General features: G+C 39.9%; 1 protein-coding gene across 5 annotated transcripts in view; it reads right to left on the bottom strand.

The window, feature by feature from the left end:
• The window catches only part of LOC129774867 (hybrid signal transduction histidine kinase L-like), a 97820-nt gene that overhangs the window by 26909 nt on the left and 45953 nt on the right, over nucleotides 1-24958 (bottom strand). The window contains exon 1 of one of the 5 annotated variants that reach the window (XM_055778897.1): nucleotides 6240-6387. The exons of 1 other annotated variant lie outside the window; for it this stretch is intronic. The gene's annotated coding sequence lies outside the window, so the exon portion shown is untranslated. Of the gene's footprint in view, nucleotides 1-5800; nucleotides 5948-5979; nucleotides 5995-6239; nucleotides 6388-24958 lie in introns of those variants that run through there. 3 more of the 5 variants (XM_055778902.1, XM_055778900.1, XM_055778898.1) reach the window with 3 other exon arrangements.

The following is a 24958-nucleotide window of genomic DNA, read 5'->3' as shown; positions in this document are numbered from 1 at the left end:
CGACTATCAAGTTTTACTCCGAGAATTCTGATCGTCTTCTTATACGGAATTTGTTGATTGTTGATGGTGACTGGCCGGTGTCTGAATTTGCATATGTGGGTACGTACACTTTTGGCGGCAGAAAGGTCGAATCCGACTGACCAACGGTCCAACGAACTACAGCGTTTACCGCTGCTTGCAGTTTTCTTCTTAGCTGAAGCGGATTTCCGCCTGGAACAGCCAACGCGATGAAACCTGTATACAAAAGTATGTACATATCATTTGGTAGCTGATTGAAGATACCGTTCATCGCAACTAGAAAAAGGGTGACTGCCAAGACTGAACCTTGGGGTACACCAGTCTCTTCGTTGGCTATTCTCAAGCGTTGATTTCCGACTGTCACTTGGAAAGTTCGTTTACCATTCTTTCCATTATTTTACATGCACGGCACGTAAGTGATATGGGCCAATAATTGGATGGTTTTGAAAATGAACCGTTCTTTGAAATAGGTAAAGGGTGTGTCACATCAAATTGCATCACGGAAAAAACGCTGTTTAATTTTTAGGAATTATATCTTCAGCTTTCGCTTATAATCAGATAAGATTGTATAGATCACGTTGGCCATGCTGGTCGTCGAACGAAAAAGAGCGTCGTGAATTAATCCTGTGCATTCATTTCGAGAATCCGGAGTTGTCACATCGGGACATCGGTAAGATGCTGGGAATCGTCCAATCCACGGTCAGCAGAGTACTAAAACGATACTTCGAGAACCTAACCATCGACCGGAAGGTGAAGAACGGCAAAAATGGATGCTCCGTCAGTGAAAAAGATCACAAACGCGTAGTTAAGCAGTTTAGACGTGATCCGAGAAGTTCGGTCCGGGATGTCGCCAATAAGCTGAATTTGTCAAGTTCATTTGTCCAGCGGACCAAGCAGCTGGAGGGCCTGCGTACATACAAGGTTCAGAAGGCTCCTAACCGCGACGAAGGCAAAACATGGTGGGGAAGACGCGAGCCCGGAAGCTGTACACCGAAATGCTGACGAAGCCGCATTGCCTGGTAATGGACGACGAAACCTACGTCAAAGCGAACATTCGTCAGCTGCCTGGCCTGTTGTTCTTCTCCGCAGAGGACAAATTCAGCGTTCCGGAGGAGATTCGCAAGCAGAAACTATCCAAGTTTGCCAAAAAGTACATGGTGTGGCAAGCGATCTGCTCTTGCGGAAAGCGGAGCGCCCCCTTCGTGATGACCGGCACGGTAAACGAGCAGGTTTACCTTAAGGAGTGCCTACAGAAGCGCTTACTACCACTATTGAAGCAGCACGAGGGCCCGACCATCTTTTTGGCCGGATCTCGCTTCGTGCCACTATTCAAAGGACGTGTTGGAGTGGTACGAAGCCAACGGGGTCACCTGCGTGCCAAAGGAAATGAACCCGCCCAACGCGCCGGATTCTCGCCCAATAGAGAAATATTGAGCGATTATGAAGCAGGCCCTCCGGAAGAACCCAAAAGTTGTTAAATCGGAGGCGGACTTCAAGAGAAAATGGATTTCTGTTAAAAAAAACTACAACCTGACGTTGTACAGAACCTTATGGACGGGGTAAAGAGGAAGGTGCGAGCATACGGGCTTGGGCTCGAAGTATGAATAAAAAGAAAATGCCAAAAGTTGTTTAATAGTTTTTATTTTACTGTCTAAAATTTTCAAAAGGATCGGTCTACTGGGCGAATTTCTACAGCGTTTTTTCCGTGATGCAATTTGATGTGACACACCCTTTACTACAAGGCTATGTTCCCATTCAGATAGTAATGTTTTTTCGAGCCAGATCTTATTCAGTGTCCTGAGGAAGGTAGTTTTGGCTATTGGAGGACGGTGTTTTAGAGTGGGGTATCCGATATCGTCTGGACCAGCAGAGTTTCCTTTACTATCGGCCAGTGCTTGATTTAGTTCTGCTATGGAGAATGGTTGATTTATAGATGTTGGTTCAGAGTCGTTTGGAACTTAAAGGTTTTCCAGTTAATCTACCGAGGCATTTCTTCGTTTAAAGTTGGTTTGATACTGTCGGGCTGCAGAAAGATCTTCGAAATATCCCGCAAGGTTGTCAACGACTATACTGGGGTCTCTCGTTATCCCGCCTGAATTTCGAACGGCGATTCCCAAAGATCTTCGCTTACTATTTAGTGCGTTTACTGTACCCCATATTTCAGCAGGGCTGTGGCCCGAATTGATGCTGTCGAGATAGGATTCCCGTGAATCTTGCTTCGCTCTTCGGAGTATTTGTCTACACTCATTTCTTTTTCGTTTGCTTTTATCGCACCCTTAGTTTATGGAGACCACCAGTGTAATGCTTTACGACCGGGAATCGAGTTTGACTTTGGAATGGTCTCTGTAGCTGCGTTGTGTACAATGCCCAGGAGTTCTGTGGCATCGTTAGGCTCATTGTCATTTAATTTTTCGTTTATAAGACTTTGGAAAAGGTTCCAGTTCGCCTCGGCGTATTTCCATCGTGGTCTTCTCGAGGTTTCTGGACGAGATTCGCCAAGATTGATCAGGATTGGATAGTGGTCGCTTCCCATTGGTTCACTAGCTGGAGCTAGTGAACCAATGGGAAGCACTAGCTTCCAACGGGATCTAATGGTCAGGTTGGAATTGAACATGGACACGTCGATTGCAGTGTTATGTAAGCCACGTGTAAATGTATAGGAACCGTCGTTCATGGTGATGAGATCCCATGTTTCGGCCACATCAGCTAGTATTGAGCCTCTTGTATTGTTGCTTGTACTGCTCCACGTGAAATGATGGACGTTGACGCCGCCAAGGAGCACCGCAGGTTTTTCGATAGAGTCAATAATTTGCAAAAGTTGATTCCGGAGGTTGGGTATTCTTCCACAGGGTAAATAGATGCTGACGATCGACATTGGAAATGGCGATTCTATTCTGACTGCGACGAAAAGTAGGTCACCGCGTATGTCTATGAGAGTATATGGTATTGGTAGTAGGATGCCAATGGCTATCGAGTGGTACACATTTTCGTTACACTTGTATATCCAGCGGTATCTGTCCGATAGCGATTTGTTACGACGGTCGACGATTGTTTTATGAATTTCTTTTAACACCAGTGCAATAGGGGGATTATCTACAAGCAGTATTAATTGATCAGTGACATTTCTATGGACTGGATAATGCGGTTGAAATCGTCATTGGTGACGTTGTTAACTGATCTTGGCTGATTATTCGTTCTATTTGGTCTGCAAGTGTTCGACGATCCTTCGTCAGATGAACTTGGATGAGATGGTCCTGGGTGTGGATGGAAAGCGGCAGAGTTTGTAGGGGATGAGGTCAACCGCTGTCGTATTAATTGTGCTGTTTCTTTGAATAAGGTCGACTGCGATCGACACTGGGGAAAGGCTGTGTCTAATTTTGCTGTTGAGTATTGTTGTTCTTCGCTGTTGTTCACTGGTGTGAGTATTTGTGTTGAAACGCGGGTGTTGCTGTCGGTGAGTTGAGTAATTAGCGGGTCGATCGACGGTCGGCCGCACAGGAGTTTCACCATCAACGGGTTGGGGTATGACGTCCCGGATACCTTCACCATCCTGCTGCGCTTCCTCTAGAAGTGAGGATGGTACTACACATTCCCACCCCTCAAACCGACGATTCATGTTGTTGTTCGGCATTTTGTTGTAGTTGGTAGGGTGAGTACTGGACTGTGGTGTGCGATTGTTATTGCTTTGAAGGTTCATTATGGGTTATTTTAGGCGGCTTGAAAACATCCGAGTCCTTAAAGTTTAAAGTTCCTTAATTCTGTCGTCTCTCTGTTTATTTTGCTCAATGATTATGTTCAATTTTTCTTCAATTGCTTGTTTTTGTTGGATTTCCTTTGTGAGTTTTGTTATTTCATCATCTTTCTCCGCAACCTGATTTGACAACGCCGTCAACCTGACATGATCAATACGAGGTTGTGCAGCTACCTGTGCGTCACTACCGCTCCCAATTGCGACCCGTTTCCTTGCGTCTACATATGACAGATTAAAATCTATTTTTGTGCGGATTACAGCAACTTCTGTTTTGTAGATTTCGCATTGTCGACTGCTAGGCCTATGATTCCCTTTACAGTTACGACAAAATTGGTCTTCCTCGCACGCGTCTCTTTCTTCGTGTTCGTTGGAACAATTACAGCATCGTTTGGGGTTTGGGCAGTTTATTCTTGGGTGACCGTATTCGTAACACTTGAAACACCACATCGGATTTAGATAGTAAGGTCGTGTTCTTACACGTAGAACACCAACTTTGACGGTTTCCAGATATATACTTTTGTTGAAAGTTAACATATCGGTTAACATATCGGGCAACACCTTGTTGCCCGATATTCTCCTCGCAACACCCCTTCGATATTCTCCTCGCTTAGTTCGAACAAATCAAGAGAGGATATCACGTATCGACTAATGTTAAGCGTTGGATGTAATTCAATTGATATCTCTGTCCCATCATGCAGCTGAATTATTTCCAATAGTTTCTCCACCTGGGAGGCTTGTCGAGTTTTTACAACGTACTGGGTACTTCGCTTCACGTTTCGCATGCTCGATCGGCCCAGCGAAATCTTTAAGACTTTTCCCGATCAAAAACGGGCTTCGAGGTAAATTATTGCCATTTTTTTCCAGTTACGAGAAGAGTGGTAACAACTCCAAACTCTTTTCTTGGGTCCATATATCCCGGAATCCTCCTCCCGAATGATCCCCCAGGGTCATCCGCACACGTGGACACCATGTAGTGCACACGAAAGTTAAACACTAATTTTGGATACTTTCTCACTCAGTTGTCAAACTTCTCTTTTCTGCTATCAGGTTCGTCACTTTACTTAATTGGGGTACGTAGAATTTATGGAGCAACTGGGTTTCTCTCCAACACTTCGAATTTTTAAATCAGGTGGAGACGTCTGTCAGTTTATGTTTTAATTTTTGAATTTGATGGAGACATCAGGAATTGGTTTAGCTCTTTCTCGTTCACATACCCTAGTGCACCAATGCGTGCTCCAAACCGGAATTAATGACTTCACCCGCGACTACGTAACAATCGTGCGGAAAAAAGGTAGGACCGGTGGCAGAGCACTATACTGGATATTCTGGGTGGCGTAGTTCCACTTTTAAGCCAAGAACGGTATATAACTTGGAGTTAGAGAAACTCAGTAAAGCGACCGATTGCTTCCGATGCTCTACGCGAACTGTAGACCACTGCTATCCAATCCCACCATACGCAACATCACCTTATTTGACGTCAAACCAGGATTTAAAGTTGTTTGTGTTTGTTCGCCCTGCCTACCCCACGATCTTATGCGAACGAATTTCCTGTATTTTACTCATTCTTAATCTACCGCGATAATTTACTTCAGGAATGGATCGATAAAATACAATATAATAAAAAAAATTAAGTTTCTTCAAAATGCCAGAAATATGTTTTACAGAATATATTATTTCAAGTTTACTGTGATTTTGCAAATTCTGCAGCCTGTACTTATGTTAGCTGGTAAAAATCCAACTTGTTATTCTGAATTTTTGTAGAGTGTAGAAATAAGATCTGCTCATCGTACAGATATTCCAGGCATTTATCCGAAGTACTATTGGTACGCGTTATTCTTCGCAGACAGATATTTTTAATCGCGCATTTGCATGATTGCATAATACATATCTCACTAATTAATCATTTTCGTTAACCGCTAAGGCAATCCATTGGGATACCGTCTCGAATTTACTCATACATAATTGCAACCCGGCACAAACCGCGAATAAACCGACCGAGAATACAACCCGCAGCTAAATTGATTAACTGACTGGCGATTAAAGGTAAACAATTATACGACGTGATGCACTAGCGCTTTTATTTGTGGTTTCTAGTTTGATTAAACTGTACACTGCACATGCTGTGATTTTCATCTCGAAAGGTTCCCCCCGGATTATCACCGCACAAAGGGTCACACATCCAATCACTATGAAGCGATGTACCCACACACCCAATATTGAAGAGCTCAGCCCGGGTCTTATGGAAACTGTAAGTGTCACATTGACGAATGTAATTAAATCTCAACATCCGAGGACTTAGGGTTACACGTCAGGTTACATGAGATAGGCGGAAAAGCTGCTTTATCGAAAAACACACATTTTCCACACCATACTTGCACTCGGAATTACGATACGATCGACACAACAAAGCGACGAATATCGCGCCCGATTAGATCAGCTGACCAACCGGTTGCTTGGAGAAAGACCTTACCCAAGCTCAGACTTCGAACCGCGCTGACTGAGACCGCTTTGTAAACTGAGCGCCTTAACGGCGACGACGACTACTACAAACAACGCCGAGAACTGCCAGATACAACGATAAACAGACAGGCAGTATATTTTACTCGACTATTCCCATCGACGGGATGGAGAGCAGTGATTCACCACCCGCTAGCAGTAATTCGAGTCAGAATGTTCTGCCGGTAGCTCTCACGGCTCGATAGGGTATTTTAAACGGAGCCTAGAATTGCTTTTTGTGGGAGCAGGTCGGAGGTGGGAGCATGCAGTGCTGCTGCCTGTTGATGTATTCTCTATATTACGAGTACATATGCTACGATGAATCGGTACTTACGGCAGCCGATGACGATTCGATGGAGCACTATTCGCTCCACGGTGGGCCTGTGAAGTTGTGTACTGGACGTTTAACGGATTCATCGATATTTGATTACATATTTTTAGAATCTGATTGGATAAAACATATTCACTGTATTGCAGTATTTTGTATGTTTGAATCATTCAACAAGAGTTGGAAAGTTCCCTGTATTGATGAATATGTGGCATTGTAGGGAGGAAATGTTATTTTATTTTGACCTCAAAATTAGCCGAACGGAACACAATTTTGTTTTTTTACATGGAAACTTCAGATCGAATACTACAAGTGTTGTGTTGTTCCACCTGCCATATTCCTCTATTTCATTGAGGCAGTATTATAGTCTAGGAATTTGAATTAAAATGGTTTTTCTTTATCGTTCTAAACATTAAGACCTTTAGGCATTCAAGAATATACCCTAGAAAAGACTGTTCGAAAATCCCATTATATACCGAGCTATAGCCATTTTAGTTATGCGGTATCTAATATAGTACGGCCATAACAATAAACTTCAAATTAACTTCAAATCTGATCAAAGAAATATCTTTGGGAGATGAGACCGACACTTGTTGCGGGCTCAATGGAATGCGCAGCAATAACGGTACGGGACTCAACCTATTAAACATGTCTGACCCATCATTGACCCAAATTTTTTAATTAATTTCAACTCTTATAAACTTCTCTACAAAATGCCACAGAAACGTACACGGTTAGAAACAGCTTCAAATTTAAGTTTTGGAAGCGATTGTTGATGAACTGTAATCCAATGCGATCTAATGATTGACATTACAATTCATGTCAGCGGCCTTCACATTTCTACGGACTCTTGGTATCTCTAGCAGAAGCTGGCTTTCCAAAACACCGTAGTTGCCAGATTGTCAAATCGACTTTTTCGGTTCGCTGTCAGGTACTCGTAACATGTGTCAAGCTTGAATTGCTTAAAAAAAATTCGACTGTTTCTTCAGACAATTTTGACCGTTCTTGTAATTCCCGATGAAAATAACCAATGCACTCCAACATTCCCTCCTCCATTGTTGGCCCGGGTCTGAAAGGTCTTTCGCCTGGTTTGCTAATCTTATGAGGAATGAGGAGATAGTCCATTGGTTTGCAAGTATTATGCGCTAGATCTAGGTAGGATCTAGGTAGAAGGAATTGTGCACTTGATCCAGAATTTGTGTCGCGAAAAACTCCAGTGGCAGCATATAAATGGGTATCACAACATTATAATGAGCACTGTATCGATCTTTTTAACAACACACCTGTGTGGCTGAGAAGCATTTCTCAGCGATCAGTTGAAACTGTGAAAAACGAGTGTACAGAAACAATAGTTCTAGAAATGTCACACACTGTAGATTCTTAGCAAAATCATGTTGTCCTCATAAGCCCGAATAGTCGTCTACAAACCCTAGGGATATGCTTTTTTGTTTTGCTTCCTCAATAAAACCTGAACTCCTTCATCTGGTCCTGACATGGTAGGGGACGGTCGATAGCCTGTGAGCGAGACTTCATAAAAACGAAAACTTGACCTTCCATTTGTTGGAGGATGCCGTCATTCAAATCTGCAGCTTTTCCCACCGAAACGAAAAAACTAGTGGGTTATATATCTGGTATAACCGCAAGGTTATTGTAGCACTATCGTTGGATCAGTAATCGTTTGTTTGAAGTTGCATCCAAGTCAATTCTCAATAAATGATGGATATTTTGTTTTCCCTTAGAGGTCCATTTAAATATATACGGAATAATATTCTTTCCCTTGTGGTCTCTTCTTAACGTTCGACATTCGAATCATAAAGATGTGTTTATTCAATCCTCAGTACATCCGAAATATCTTCTCCGTGATATAGAAAATCATCACGGGAACACCTAGTTAATTGTCCAGATGTGTGCGAAATCATATTTTATCTCTTGGGTGCATTCACAAGCAAACGATGTCCGTTCATTACGACAGCAAAAGAGAAACGAATAAAAGTTTCTCAGCCGAGGCATCATGCATCATGCACCATCAACCGCAGACCGATCGAGACTGAAATTTCAAGAAGCTACCGCATCGTTCATCCGGCAGAGAAATATGCTCATAACCTTGTACTCCGAACGTAACCCCTTCGTTCTCGAGACTTTGAACTTACACTCCAGTACAAAATGAAAGATGTAATAACTAAGATGAAAAACGTCGAACCAAGAAAGATTCTATAACATGAACTTTCCGTAGTGCTTCGTTTTGTTAGAAGATCCCATAAATAATAACCGGTTACCTTCATTCAAAATCATGATTTTTTCAATATAATATACTTATGCAAAATTGAGATACGATCGGGCAACTCTGACTCGATCGGGTTTCAGAGTTCAAAAAATAAATCAATTAATCAGAATGCAAGAATCAATAACTTTTTCAAAGCCGATCGCCTTTGTCCTTTCCACTTTGTCGCCTTTGGTTTTGGGTGTGTCCGTGTGAGCGTCCGCGGGATAATCGGAGACCACCCGAGCGGCAGTCTTCAGAAAACATACGCTGCGCTGCGCTCTTACACACACCCACACACACACATCAAATTCTTGCAAAGCATGAAAACAACAGTGCGCCTCCATACCAACCGTATGCGCTTGTGTGGAGAAAAATAACTCAAAAGAGGAGCAAACCAGATTCAAGCGCGATGTAAAACAGGTATAGAATTACGGCGCAAATCACAACGCAAATCACGGCGCAAATCACGGTGCAAAAAATGTGCTGACAACAAAACATTTAATCTGTGTTTCGGAGCGTGCTCATTCGCCAGAGCGCATGTCTATACAATGAGTGAGAGCTCAACTGAGTACAAAAAAAAATATGTTACACATCAGCATCAGCACATTCTGGAGACTGCTAAGCGGTGACTGCCTGCTGATAAGATGGCGGAAAATGTGCCGACTGCCCAGCCTTTAATCGCTAAACTGACGATGCCCGTGTTGTGACGTTCAATTAACAAAATATCAAATCAAGTTCTGTACTCCATACTGTGCCCCGAGCCGTACTTGTTCTACGCAGTCGTCCCGATCCGCATATAATTTCACTACCATTTTTACACAGCACGGTCGTCCCGATCCGCATTTTTTCCATTTTCTTTTGTACTCAAACGGTCTTCTCGAGTCTTAGCCGTTTGTCGTCCCGAAGTATCTATTTTTACCTTGCTATATAGGTCGGACTCGATTATATACAGACTCGATTATATGTGATTCGATTATATACAATTTTGGACTCGATTATATACAGTTTGGAAAAAAATATTTTTTTTATATTTCAAATATGACTTATTTCAAGAAGAAATGTAACCTTTCAACGTTAAGGTGTAATTTAAGTGGCTATTACATGTACAGTGGCGTAAAAATCGTGATTTTTGAAGATTTTGATTGAATTTTCACCAAGAATTGTTTATATCGATATTGCAGCCAAATTAAGAACGATAGAAGTTCGGTGTCAAAGAACAAAATGTAGAACGGTTAAAAAGCTTCAAGTTAATTGATAAAAACAATCTAGTTTAATATATTTTTTTAGGATGAAATGATTAATAACACATTACACAACACATCAGTACTATTTTTTTTCAATATCGCCTACTAAACATAGAAACATAATTTTCTTTAAAAAAAACTTGCAACCAAAGTATTGCAAAGTATAGCAACCAAAGTATTGAGCTGCATTAACTCTTTGTGGTCGTTTGTCTGCTCTCAGCCACCACAGCAAGAAATCATGCTAATCTTATTTTTTACTCAACCAAGTAACAGTTTATGCTTTCCTTAAACGTAGCTTGATGTCTGGTGAACCTTTTCACGAATCAATGCGGTGCTCCCATGAGTAATAGATAACGGTACGCAGTATCAAACAAAGCAGTCACCCACACAAGACAACGCACAGTGCGTTGAATGCATTGGAATACATTCACAATAGCAGAATTTGGCCATTGTAACACTTTGGTGTGATGGAAGAGATTGTTGATAAGTATTAGAACTACTGTTTGCATAAATGTCTCATATTATTTTAATAATCGCAAAAGTGTCCCAAGCGACGAAATGTATGTTTATACAAAGTGAAAAGTTCTGATCATTTCAGATACGTAGAAATCATTATTTGAGTAACTTCTGGTGCAGAAGTAGTTGTTTTTAAAGAGTAGAATAATTCTTTGCATAAGTGTCTTATGTCATCTGTATAATCTCATGTAAAAAACATTGTTTGTTAAAAGTGAAAAGTGCTGATCGTTTCGGATACACATTAACGCTGGCATTAATTACACATTTATTGCATCAACGGCAAAAGTGTCTCATATTTTCGGTTAATGAAAATAAAATTATGTATTGATTATACTTCATATGATTTACTCTTGGAGACTTTTTCGAAAGATTTCACACGAAGATGAATCACAAAATATAATTTGCTGTTTTTATATATATTTTTTTTATAAAATAAAAAAATTATATAAAAACATCAAATTAAAATACATCGTTAAGCTAATATATATATACATCTTCTTCTTCTTCTTCTTCTTCTTCAATGGCACTAACGTTCCTAGAGGAACTTCGCCGTCTCAACGTAGTATTACTTGCGTCATTTTTATTTGTACTTAGTTGAGATTTCTATGCCAAATAACACGCCTTGAGTGCATTCTGAGTGGCAAGCTCTAGAATACGCGTGATCACAGTGCAAGTCGGAGGAAATTTCTTTGACAAAAATTCTCCCGACCAGAACGGGAATCGAACCCGAACACCCGGCATGTTATTTATGACGCTAATCACTCGGCCAAGGGAGCACTTAATATATATACATATAGTTCACAAAAAAAAATCTTGCATGTATCACTACTCACTGCTGCCCATACCCAAATTTAATACAACCGCAAAGGGTTAATTGAAAAATAAATCGTTGTTTCTGGCAACAAGTTTTAATTTTGCTATCATTCAAGTCAACCTGCAGTTTAACTTGGAGCATTAGAAATTCTGCCAACCATGCTGTTTAATTCATACTTTTTTCAAACGTATCGTTTACTTTCTGATAATCTACATGCCTCCCATGGTAAGATAGTCTGGCTACTTGTAGTCTTCCGCTAACGGGGTAGTCTAGGGCTGACCACTCATGTCTTCATGTAATTACGAGTTTTCCCCCCAAAAGGTTTTACTTTTGCACACATACAAACTTTAGTGAAAGGAAAAAAGCTTTTTCCTAATTTCTGCTTGGAATATTTCACACACGGTGGGAATCACACTAAATGCACTTCGGAGATGTGTAACTTTAGTATCACTTAATTCCCACGCAGAAGCTCAGAAAGATCACGTCTATCTCGGTTAATCGGAGACCGCCCGAAGCCGAGCGATAAATGCCTGCTGATAAGATGGCGGAAAATCGAATCAAGGCCTGGTGGAACACAAGACTGTTTTGCACGACCACGCTATCCCCATAGCTAATGATGCTGTTGTGTGGAAGCGAGATAATATTAGGCTGTCAAAAAAGTCCTGCGGTATTTTTTTTGAATTTTCATTTGTTCATAAAATTAGTTACAATCACCTGTTTTAAGTCAAATATGCGCCGATTTGTTCGATGACTTGTTCCCAACGAGATGCCAACTTCAAAATACCCCTGTTATAGAAGCTCGCTTCCTTATTGGCAAAAAACTCGGATAGCCAATTTTCACAGGCCTCTTTTGTGGCTAGCTTGTGACTACCTAGCTCGTTCGCCATGGACAAAAACAGGTGGTAGTCACTTGATGCAAGGTCCGGACTATACGGCGGATGCAAAAGAACCTTCTATCCGAGCTCCCGGAGCTTCTGGTGCGTCACCAAAGAAGTGTGTGGCCTGGCGTTGTCCTGATGGAAGACAATGCGGCCTCTGTTTATCAAAGATGGCCTCTTCTTCATGAGTGCTACCTTCAAGCGGTCCAGTTGTTGGCAGTACAGGTCCGAATTGAGCGTTTGGCCATAGGGAAGCAGCTCATAATAGATTATTCCTTGACAATCCCACCAAACACACAGCAGAACCTTCCTGGCCGTTGATGAGGGCTTGGCCACCGTCTGAGCCGCTTCAGCGGGCTTCGACCACGACCGTTTGCGCTTCACGTTGTCGTAAGTGACCCACTTTTCATCGCCAGTCACCATCCGCTTCAGAAACGGGTCGATTTTGTTGCGATTCAGCAGCGATTCACATGCGTCGATACGGTCAACGATGTTTTTTTGCGTCAACGTGTGCGGCACCCATACATCGAGCTTCTTTGTGAATCCAAGCTTCTTCAAATGGTTAATAACGGTTTGATGACTTATCCCCAGCTCTTGGCCGATGCTACGGCTGCTACTATGCCGGTCTTTCTCGGCTAATTCAGCGATTTTGTCGCAATTTTCGACGACAGGCCTTCCGGAACGTGGCGCATCTTCGACGACCTCTACACCAGAACGAAAACGTTGAAACCATTGTTGTGCGGTGGAAATGGAAACTGTATCGGGTCCATAAACTGCACAAATTTTATTGGCAGCTTGAGATGCATTTTTGCCTTTGTCATAGTAGTACTGTAAAATATTAGGCTGTCAAAAAAGTCCTGCGGTATTTCCGCGAGGTGTCGTTTTAAGCGCGTAGTTCTAGTTGTATTCATTGTATCGAGTCATACTATAGCTTGTTGGAAAAGTATTTTTGCGCGCTATAATATAGTTCTTGACAGTCCTATTTTTTTACGTGACATGTCTCGGTATCGGTATTTTTTTCGTTTTTGAGTTATGATTTTTCAAATGTAATCGATGGTTCGAAAAAACTATTTTCCCAATTTTTTCCACTACAAAAATTTATAACTCTTGAACTAATGGACCGATTCATATGATCGACATATCAATTTGAAGCTTATAAGTTAGTTTTTTTTGAAAAAAGTTCAATAATTGCAAGTTCAATAATTTTGAATAAAAAGTTAACTCATTAGCTTTTATTTGGTATGTCGATCAACTAAATCGGTTTAGTGTTTCAAAAGTTATGAATTTGAAAAAAGTCATTTTTGAGAAAAAGTGGAAGAAAAAGATTTTTCGGACCACCCTAAAATGAAAAGTTTCTGGGATTTAACATTCTCGCAGCCTTGAGCGTCGGATCTTATAAATCGTATCTTTTCCTCATTAGCTTGATCAGCTCCACAAAAAACTGCGACAAATATCCTCAAAAAAGTTCTGCCTTTCGCCGTCCATTGTTCTGATAGTTCGTTTCTGCTACCATTCCGACCGAAAAATTCTTGCCGTTTTTCAAAAATTCTTCGCATATACCAGTGAGAAAGATCAAATAACAATCTTTCAGCTCTCCATGTAACATCTTGAATTCAGGTTTTTCAGCCTGGAACAAACGATTCAATCTGTTGATCTGGGGCAAGACATACTTCAAAAAAAGCAACAGAGGTTTTGTCATTCAATCTTTGGGGGCAGTCAATATTCTGCAAGATTATGATAAATGGTGGAAAACAACAACATTTTATTTGTAATACTCTTTTCAGTGCAAAACTTGAGTGGGAAGAGTTCTCTTTTTCCTGATGCGCATTTGTTTATGTCGGATGAATCTAGGGGTTGATTCTGATGCGCGAATGCGAAGTGACAGCTCGCAAAAATTGTCTCACTCAATTTCCGAAGGCGATTGTGGTGAGATTTTTACCTTGAATGAACTCTCATGAACACTCACTCAATTCTCGTGGGCGATTGCAGTGAAAAAACATGCCATTTTGTGACTTTTGAAGTCGTATCCTCATTTGTTATCGACTAGTACCAGCAATGGTAGCCAAAAATAGGATTAGGCGTTTCCAAAGGATTTGAACGATCTCTAATCATTCGTAGTTCCAAACGGGCAATTGCTGCTCCAGATTCAAAGATGTAGTCATCATCTACATTGTGAAAATTTTCGGACAAAAACAGGCAGATTCGAATGCAATCCAGTTAAACTGTGCTTTTTTAAATAATTTATATTTATTATTAACAAGTAGTCGGTTCAAGTATTTGGTATGCTATTACGAATGACAAGAATATACATCTTCTGCAGCCGCTATAACGCGGTACAAAATTAAAATGTAAATTTACAATAGTTGACCATAACTGATACGAGAAACTCAATTCAGTATACCGTTTCCTTACTCCAAAAACACAAATCAGACTTTCAAAAATTACAAAAAGCTACTTAAGTAGTTAAAAGTCGTATATATTTAATCAACTTCTTCCATGTGTGAGGCATCCTCGGTGTCATCCTCTAGTGGAGGAACATCTTCACCAGAAGTTGCGGCTGGAGTATCATCTGTGCTCATAGCTTCGTCCTTATCGATTCTAGGACCCAGCTTGACCATAAGATAGATGCGAGATGCGTGCACACCTGACTCATCCAGTGAGAATCCAGACAATAACAGTGCAGTTTCGTACAGTAGAATTACAAGATCCTTGACAGATTTATCATTTTCATCGGCTCATTGTCTATGGATAAAGTTCAGCTTTTAAATTTATTTAAATGCGATAATAAATATATCTTACCTTGATGGCTTTTATGTAAGGCGACTATAAAATTAATGTTCACTGCAATGTTATGAAGAATAGTCAACCATCCACCAACCTTGTAGCGTAATTATTACGGAATCAGCACCGGACACTAAGTCAACCCACGAATACGGAATCAAAACACGGATACGAAATCAAAACAATTGAAATAACATACACTCATATTAATGCAAAGGGACTATGCAAAAACGGCAATAACAGATTTGAAAATATATATTTTTTTATCTTCTTATCCCAGTGATATTATTTTTCATCAATTATAATAAAAGGAAAACATTTATAAAGATGAACGAAATTATTTCCTGTACATGTTTGTAACAAGGAATGAAAATTTTCAAAATCAAAAAAAAATATATTCATGAAACACATTGAATGCATAGAGCATTTGCAAAAAAACACAAGCTTGGGCATATATTTCAATGAACACTGCACCATTTGTCATTCATTGGGTATTTTACTCCAAAATGAACCTCTCACGTCAGGGCACGGTGCAGGTGACTTGGGTCATGTGACTTTGAGGAGTTCATTACTTTCACATTCCATTCGCGCAAGAGAATCAGGCCCCTAGTTTTGTATCTCTCTCTTTCTTTTTACTCTCTACTCTCTTTACTATCTACTCTCTTTACTTTCTACTCTCTCTACATTATTCCTCAAGAGTCTTGTATACGAGTGTCTTCTTATTTCTGACGTTTTTGTGTTTGCACGTAGTCAATGTTATTAGCGGTTTTCGCATTGTGGTTAGTTGCCGTCCCCGTTGAGTTGAAATATAGCGTCAGCGTTGCCAGTAGCCCATATACGCTTAGACAACGGTACATTTGAACTATGAGATGGTTTTCAAATTTACCACTATCCCATATTTATCCCGATTTATATAGATAGTCATTGTCGTTGATGTTTTCAATAAATTAGCATGCTCAGCTATCAGGCAAGCTTTCGAATAAGGACGCAGCGTTCTGTATTGTTCTGTATTTGCATCCAGTTATTTGTAGTATATTTTCGAAAGCAGATGGAACCTGGAATGCCTACTGCGTCTCAATCTGGGGGGGGCTTGAACGGGATTTGTTTTTTGTGTAAAATAAGAGTTTTTATATTCAATGCATACCGATCTCAATACGTATAAAGTAGTATAAAGTATAAAGTAGTATAAAGTAGGAGACCTTTTCAGAACATCCTTCATTATTTTCAACCACTTCCGATGTTCTAATTTTCGTTTCGTCGAGTAGTTATGTCCGCGTTTACAGATTCAGACCTCTTATCACAATTCCAATCCTAATGCAGAGGTGACTTTCTCAGGTCACCCTTTAATACCTTCAGCAGCTACGAAGTACATTTGATTTTTGAATATTCGTTTCGGCGAACAAAGGAGAACTTTTCAGGTCACCCTTCAATAGCCACTACGAATATATTTGCTTTTTGAGTTTTCGTTTCGTCGAGTGGTCGATAGTTCGCGTTCACATAATCATATCACTTACCAGTGAATCCTGATTCTTACCTCTCCCACTAACAACTATCCTTTCCATGATAATCGCTAGGGAATCACGCTATAGAGGCGACCCTTCTGGCCTTCGGGCGGTGATTATCATACTAACATTCCTTCCCTTCCCCTGGTGACTGTAAGGACGCGGCCGGCGTCGTTATTGTCCATTTAAAGCTCGAATCACCGAAAATTGCGCAAGGAGAAAGATTTGCTAGTCCCAAGTGTCATTCTGTGTGTTCTTTGTGCAATTTGGTTGGTTCAGGTCAATCACGGAGAGCAACTACGAATTGTACAGTCTACCCAAGCTCAAGCTCAAGCTCAAGCTCAAGATAGTCAGACATTTTCTCACATTAACTGAACTTCAAATTTCGATTAATATGATATTACGAACCCACCGTGGTACAATTATGCTCTTTCCACATTCTGAATCAAAACGGAGTGAGTGAGTTACTGAAGCAGGTGCAGTGAAAAGAACCTTTCGGTTTTCGCCCAGCAAATCCTAGCTAATTCCTCGACTCGTGTGTGTCTTCCTTGGGTGGGTTTTGTAGAAAAATATTTACAAGTTTCCACAGGCTACGCAGGCGGGATGAAGAGTCACTGCAGTACAGAGGAGCATATAGTTTAGCTTGGATCCATGTGATGTGTGTGTTGATAAGTGTTCGGTAGAACAAATTAGGTCTCGTGTGTGTTTTGGCCCGCTTATTTAGAGAACGATACAGTTTTCGTGAGAAAAGATAAATAAAACAACATGGAAAATTGTCGTTTCAACTGGGGGGACGATTGGCTCACTAGTATGAAAGAGTGGAGTAATGAAATTTTTCCTGTCGCTTGGATGCAGCGATTCACGAGTTGTAGATATAGCCCTTCTTATGCAGGAACATCGAATGTCATGTTGTCCGATGAAATCTATTGCTTTCACAGTGTGATTGAAAACCCCCACTGAGCGAATGGGAATTAATTGTGGTTTGGAGATAATGATGCAATTCGAAGGTTATGTGTATTCAATTGACGAAATACGATTGCTAGAATATACGGCTTGACAAGGCAGGCAGTTGAGATGTCCTGTTGTGCAAAAAACAAGGTGTTCACGTAAATTTAAGAAATTTTATTTCAGAGAATCTAATCCATACAAACACAAACATTGAAAAGGTCGGACTCAATTCTTCACGGAAACTGATCCGAAAAGTACACAAACTGTACATCATAAGCCCACAGCCTCGCGGCTCTCCAATCTACGTCAGCGAATTATTGATCCCAGAGTAGCATTCTAGTCAATACCCGGTGAATATCTAAAGGTATAGCAGCGGTGATTCTAACAGTTGACGGGTGTTTCTTGAGTCCTATATAAATACCTGCTCATTATTTGCTCCAACTCCCATAGAAGCGTTCCCACAGCTCGACTTCACCCTATCAATCATCGACCGCTCTTATTGACACTTGTCTCATTGATGATTTTCGGAATATCGTCTTTTACTTCATTCGGTGAAGCCAGAAATATCGAATCAATATTTTATTAGACTGTGTCCCGCTGGGAGACACAGTCACAGTCATCGTTTGGTTGCTCCACAAGACACCGAATGGTTCACTCTGTTTTCACTCCATTCATCGGAAGATGTCGAAGAGAGGGTGTGGGTGGACCGCAGCCGGTATCAATCCAACGGTTGACTATTTGGTTAGCCTCAAGTTTATCCCTTTTTCAAAGGGGGTGCTCCAAAACTCCACAAATGTAGGTATGAAATAACTGTGACTACATCTGAAAAACACCCTTAGGTAGAACGTGCACAAGTCGAAACCGATTCACTCTCAATTAAATCCCGCTGTCCGACTTTGAGAAGAAAAAAATATCCGTAACGTGCACCAATGGAAGTCAAAACCCAGACCAACCACACAATCTTCCCACATATTACCGTCGATATAATGTTCTCTTTTAGGATTACCAGAGATTACCGATCGGTAGGTGCTACCCGAAACACACGGTGGCAGTATCGATGGAGAGAACATGCGCTGAAATTTTGTCAGAAAAGATTAACTGCTGGAAAGTCCAATATAAGCGTCAGTGGGAGGAACAGGGATCAGGATCAGTGTCGTTACATTTACACTTGGATTCGTTTGAGTATTACTATATGCTTGATTCCTATTGGGTTCAGCTTATTTATTTTCTGTAGACTGGCAAATATTCTTGTCACTGATTGCAATTTTTATTTCGTGTCACCTACCAAAACCGTGGAACAGTGCGGTTATGAACGCGAACACGATTTTTACAAATTATTCATAACTTTCATTCCTTGTGACACATTTCCGTGTAGCATCTGACGGCTGTCTTACTTTCCCGACTGGTAAATTTTTTTATGCGGTTTTAATAGGAACGAGATAATAGCAGACCGAAAGTGGTGCTGTTGTTTGCCATTTTTTGCGCGTTTTCACTCGCGAAAAATAGTTCATTCGAATTGCTGTTGTTTTTCTTCGAGAGCGGCAAAATATACTACGTAACAGGTGGACGGGGAACGTCATCTGCCACAGCCGCTCTACAGTTGCTCTACACTCTACACAAGAGCAATGTACCAGTACCAGACATTAGTACATGTTACTGGATTACATTAGTAATCTGGATTGTTGTCATATCTGGTAGCCACCGGGGAAATGTGTCCTGTCATCTGGCAGCTTATTTACACGGCATTAAGAAGCAGCAAGGTGTTTTGTGATATTCAATATCCTGGACAACATTACTTTTCTATCAGATTGGTGAACTGACCGAATTCACCGGGCCCAGACAGATGCCGAGAAATGTGCATCTGCACCGATCGGAAAAAGGGCTCTTATTTCTTTGGAAGTTAGCAAACATAGTTCGTGTCATCTGTTATACAAAATGCGTACACATCCGACATCAAAGTAGAATTTTTGGAAATGACGAACGAATCAGAAATATTTAGCTCAAATTGAGTCGGGAAGCGGGAAGATAATTCACTAGATTTTTTCACGAAAATTGTTTTCACACCAACTGATGGCAGCCCTTTGTTCTATGTTTCGGAAACTCTTGGAAATTAACACAACGGGAAAATTGATTGGAATGAATGTCCGTTAGTGTCTCTCTCTGTCCGATACAGAATGTGTTTCGATAAATCCTGAACCAACAAATGAGGCAGCCTCCTTGAGCGACTCGTAAGATTACGCAAGAGCTAGGATATTTGGACAACTGAAAGTAATGAGTGAGATAAATGAGAGATAAAGTGTCTCCAATTGTGACCGCCTTGCTGGTTATCACGAAAAGAATCCCGAATAAAACCCACTTCAGACGGCTGGCTTGGGTGGACTGTGGTCATTTTGGTAAGACGAGGGTGAAATATGCGTATATTTATGTGGGAGAAATACAGTGAACAGTAGCTGTAAATCGAATCCGCCAGTAACCTTCACTACACAGAAATTCAATCTCTGTTCCGCATAATGACCTTCATACATGAAGGCCTACAATAAGGCACACCATACTTCGTACACCTAATAGATATTAATTTTCATGAATTGATGAAATTTTATTAATTTTGCGAAATTGTAGCTTTTAAAGGAAAACAATGAAAATAAATTAATTTACACATATCCTGCATGAAGAACTGTATGAAAATTATCATTAATTTGCGTGAGTCGTAATTCTTGAATATCCTTGACAAGAAAAGAGAACAAAGGTGTAAAGGCGAAATCGTTCCGTAATTTTTTGAAGGCTTTGGAGCCTTGTATTAATAAATGAAATACTATTTTGAAACAACAGGTTTCTAATAATGGACAAAAATATCAGGAAAGAAAAAGTCGAAATATCAGGAAAGAAAATTACCAAACCAATGGCGTATTCCGTACCGTGTTGCTACTGGCTTTATCCTAGTAGCATTAGTAGTGGTAGATTTCCATTTCGTTCGAAACCGTTATTTCGTTCGCGTCTTGACGTTACATTTAATCTTCAAAGAAAAACAGATCGAACGAAATGCAAATACAACCCGAACGGAATATAGAATGGAAGTTTATCAAGTCGTTCGATATATTTCGAATCGATGGAGTTACAGAATAGAGGTGTTTAACTAGTTACTGGGCTGGGGACATAAAAAATTGAAAACTTCATCCTACCATTGGAAAACTACGAGGGTAGGCTGATGAGTAATGCGCACACGCAGACGAACAAAAACAAATAGCAAGACTGTGTAAAAACAAGTTGAAGTGCAAATCTTAACCAACAAAATCCTATATTTATTTTTTAACATAGTCACCGTTAAGCATTACACATTTCTCTCAACGTTTTACAAGTTTTTTTTTTCATACTGTCACTGGAAAATTCTTTCGACTTTTCTCGAACCTTGGATGCGAAAGCTGCCTTCACCTTATTGTACGAGCTATAATGATTTCACTAGTAGAGGAAAAAAATCGCTTCAAAAGCTGTTCATTACTTCCACTACTCAGACCAAACATAATAAAAGCAATGCCTTCAAACTGCGCACACGTGCAGAGGAGAAATAGTACTTCCACATTTCACCAGATGCGCTTCTGAAGTTTATTTAGTTCGTCTTCTACAGGCATGTTTGCATTACTTCGTGTTTCTGTGGGCTGATGCCCACCCTCGTATTTCATATTCTCTCGCTCGGGTATGAGAGCACTCGCATTCTGTCTTCAGCAAACATACGCAACGCTGCGTTTGAGTTTGAATTTCATCAGCGCGCGTTCAAATAAAAACACGTTTTCTCTCTTGGTACGAAGTGTACAAAACAAACACGACAGTGCAAAATATACCCAGCACAGAATTCAGATACTAAACATCTCTTTTTACTTGTGTGATGCGCGCCTCCTTTCATACACATACACACACATTAAATTCTAGCGCCCGCATTGTCTTCGCTCGTTCTAAGCAAAGCATAAAAATAACAGCGCGCCTCCATACGAACCGTATACGCTTGTGTGAAAATATCTCAACAGAGAAAGCAAACCAGATTCAAGCGCGCTGTAAAACAGGTATAGAAATACGGCGCTAAGCAAGGCGCAATTTCAGCTCAAAACTCAGCGCAAAAACAACGCTGACAACAAAACACTCCATCTGTGTTTCGAAGCGTGCTTATTCGCCAGAGCGCAAGTGTACTCAAGGAGTGGGAGCTCAACTGGGTACAAAAATCTTGTTACATATCAGCACCGCGTTGCATTCTGAAGACTGCTCGCATTTTTTATTATTATCTATCATGGAGATTTTATAGTACAAACATTATCTGCCGCTAGCCTTGGAGAAGGCCAATCAATTGATCGAGGGTTTTGGGTTTTAAGTCGCGATCGTTCGCTTGGCAAGCGGACGCGCTGCCGTTTGGCTACCGAGACCTCCTACCTTCCTAGCGTTTCAGTGCCTCATTTGCTAGTTTGTGCCAGGGAAACTTAAGGCCGTTTTATTTTAACCAGCACGTAGCGTAAACGGCACGGGCAGACAAATACATGATGTATTTATATTATCATGCATAGCGGCTTCTCAGTACGGACCGGCAGCACAGACGGAGCGGAGAATTCTTCTCGGACCAAGAGAGTAAATTCGCGTTGACGTAATTAAGCTTCGTATCACGATTTTGGGAAGCGACAATTACTATAATGTATTTTCAGGTGGAAAATGCAAAACCACATTTTGTTGCAGGTGAGGAAAAATCATATACGAAAAATGTGTCTGAAGAAAATTTCATATCATAATGATGTGTTTTAGTAGAAACATCATTTTCCAATATAAATAAAAAGGTCGAAGAAAACTCAGTACACCCATACCTCGGTTTACGGCCTAGATCGGTTCCATGAAATTTGGCCGCAAAGCGAAAAGCCGTATAAAGAATCAATTATTCTAATACAAATTCATACAAATTCAATCATATCGGTTTCAAATTTGTTAAATATGTAACATGGTTTATAATTCAAAATATATTTTATATTTTCATTTTTGTTTCATTTGAATCAAGAATTAAATTCATTCAAATTTATTTCATTTGAAACAAAATTATACCCATAACATAAACATAAAACGTACAATACATACAACATACATACATAAAAACCAACAATAATCTATAAATAAAAATGAAACAACTTCATGTTACATGAAGTATGCGTATGCATACATACCTATTTTTTTGCTTAAGTTATAGTCTCGCAAATATTTTTTCACTTCTGTACAAGATTGATATTTGAACCAATCCTCAAAATGTTTTTGCCGTTATAACGAAACATTTTTGGCCGTAAATCGGAAACGTGCCTGAATTGAAGAGGGCCGTTATAGCAAAATGCCGTATAAAGAGCGGCCGTATAGCGAGGTATGGGTGTACTATATGTTTTGAATAATCAAACAAAGTGAAGTGAAAGTTTTCATTCATATATTAATAGTTTAAATTTGCATTCAGGCCTCCTAATTCGATAGAGATTAATCTGCTTCCCTAAATGAATATTGGTACCAGATGTCGACACTGTAGCCAGACGAGCTACTGGTGATTGAACCGATGCCGAACCGAAGAGCGACAAACGCACCCATACCACGAACTTCTTCTACGTGCCGGTCTACACAAATGTACGGACAATAAGAAGCACTCATTTTAACGTTATTTAAAAAAATTAACTATTGAAACATTTTTATTTTCCTGTATTGCGACCGATTGTTGGGGAGTGTCCGAATAGGCTGGTGCAAAAATCCCGTAAGTCCATTTAAAAATGACTGAGTAATAAGCACTCAAAATTGAACAGTATTTCACCACGCAATCGATTTTTATTTTGCAATTCGAACTCCAGATATACTCCCGAAGAACGTTATCATACGTCAAAAGTGTCAAAAATATGACTATTGTGTTTTTTCAAATCTATATATAATTGTAAAAAAAGTTGCTCATTTCCATTTTAGGTTGGGCCGAAAAATATTTTTTCCCATTTTTCCCAAAAATCTTTTTTGAAAGAAAGTTATACTTGCAAAATTTTTGGGTTAAGTTTTTGCACTTATTGTTAGTATTTGAATTTTTATTTTCAAAATATTTGTTTTCAATGATTTTTTTTTAATTTTTTGATATTTTTTATTGAAAACCTAAACAATTTAAATTTTGTTAGACATTTTTGTTCGCATTTGTTTTTTACTGTTTACATGGCATTAGACGAGAGTGCGCTCTATTTTGCAAGCTGAGGTTTTTTAAACGGTTTTATTTAGCGGTTTATTTAGCTTGTAATCTGTTTGTAGGTGTGTATGTTTGCATGTTTGTAACATGTTTGTCTGTAGCGCTGACCCACATTAATAGAAATTTGTCCCCCTTTCTGTTGATCGATTGATCTGAAATTTGGAACACACCTTTATCTCTGTAGTCATAATAAAACAGCGTATTACCTGATCTTGGAAATCCAAGATGGCTGCCGCTACAAAATGGCGGATCACATATTTTCTCAAAACCTTATCGATATCGGTTTTCCAAAACCCCATCAAAATGGGTATCAAATGAAAGCGCTTGACTAGTAGAACACAGTTATTTATGAAAAATGCAAATCCAAAATGGTCGCCACCACAAAATGGCGCCATATATATTTTTTTTCAATACTCTATCAATATGAGTATCACATGAAAGGGCTTCGCTAGTAGAACACAGTTATTCATGAAAAATGCAAATCCAAGATGGCTGCCACTACCAAATGTCGGAATACATACTATGTCAAAACCCCGTTAATATGGGTATCAAATGAAAGGGCTTCACTAGTAGAACACGGTTATTTATGAAATATGCAAATCCAGGATGGCTGCCACTACAAAATGGTGGACTACAGATTATGTCAAAACCCCGTTAATATGGGTAGAACACAGTTATTCATGAAAAACGCAAATCCAAGATGGCTTCCACTACAAAATGGCGGCCTACATATTTTCTTAAAACTCTATTATTATGGGTATCAAATCAAAGGGCTTGACTAGTAGAACATGGTTATCTATGAAAAATGCAAATCCATCAAAATCCTACCAAATGGCGAACTACATATTATGTCAAAACCCCATTAATATGGGTATCAAATAAAAGGGCTTGACTAGTAGAACACAGTTTTTCATGTAAAATGCATATCCAAGATGGCTGCCGCTACCAAATGACGGACTACATATTTTCTCAAATCCCGATTAATAGCGGTATCAAATGAAAAGGCTTGAATAGTAGATCACAGTAGATCATGAAAAATCCAAATCCAAGTGGGACGCAATCACAAAAAAGCAAATTACATTATTAAACGGTTTTATTCAGCTTGAACTGTTTGTATGTATGTTTGTGTGTCTGTAGGGTTGTCTCACATTAATAAACATTTGACCGATAAGACCGATGATGAAGTGATTACCGAAAAT

Source organism: Toxorhynchites rutilus, chromosome 3, assembly GCF_029784135.1.
Source record: "Toxorhynchites rutilus septentrionalis strain SRP chromosome 3, ASM2978413v1, whole genome shotgun sequence".
Taxonomy (NCBI): Eukaryota; Metazoa; Arthropoda; class Insecta; order Diptera; family Culicidae; genus Toxorhynchites; species Toxorhynchites rutilus.
The sequence above is the reverse complement of the archived record's forward strand: the minus strand, read 5'-3'. Positions and strand labels throughout refer to the sequence as shown.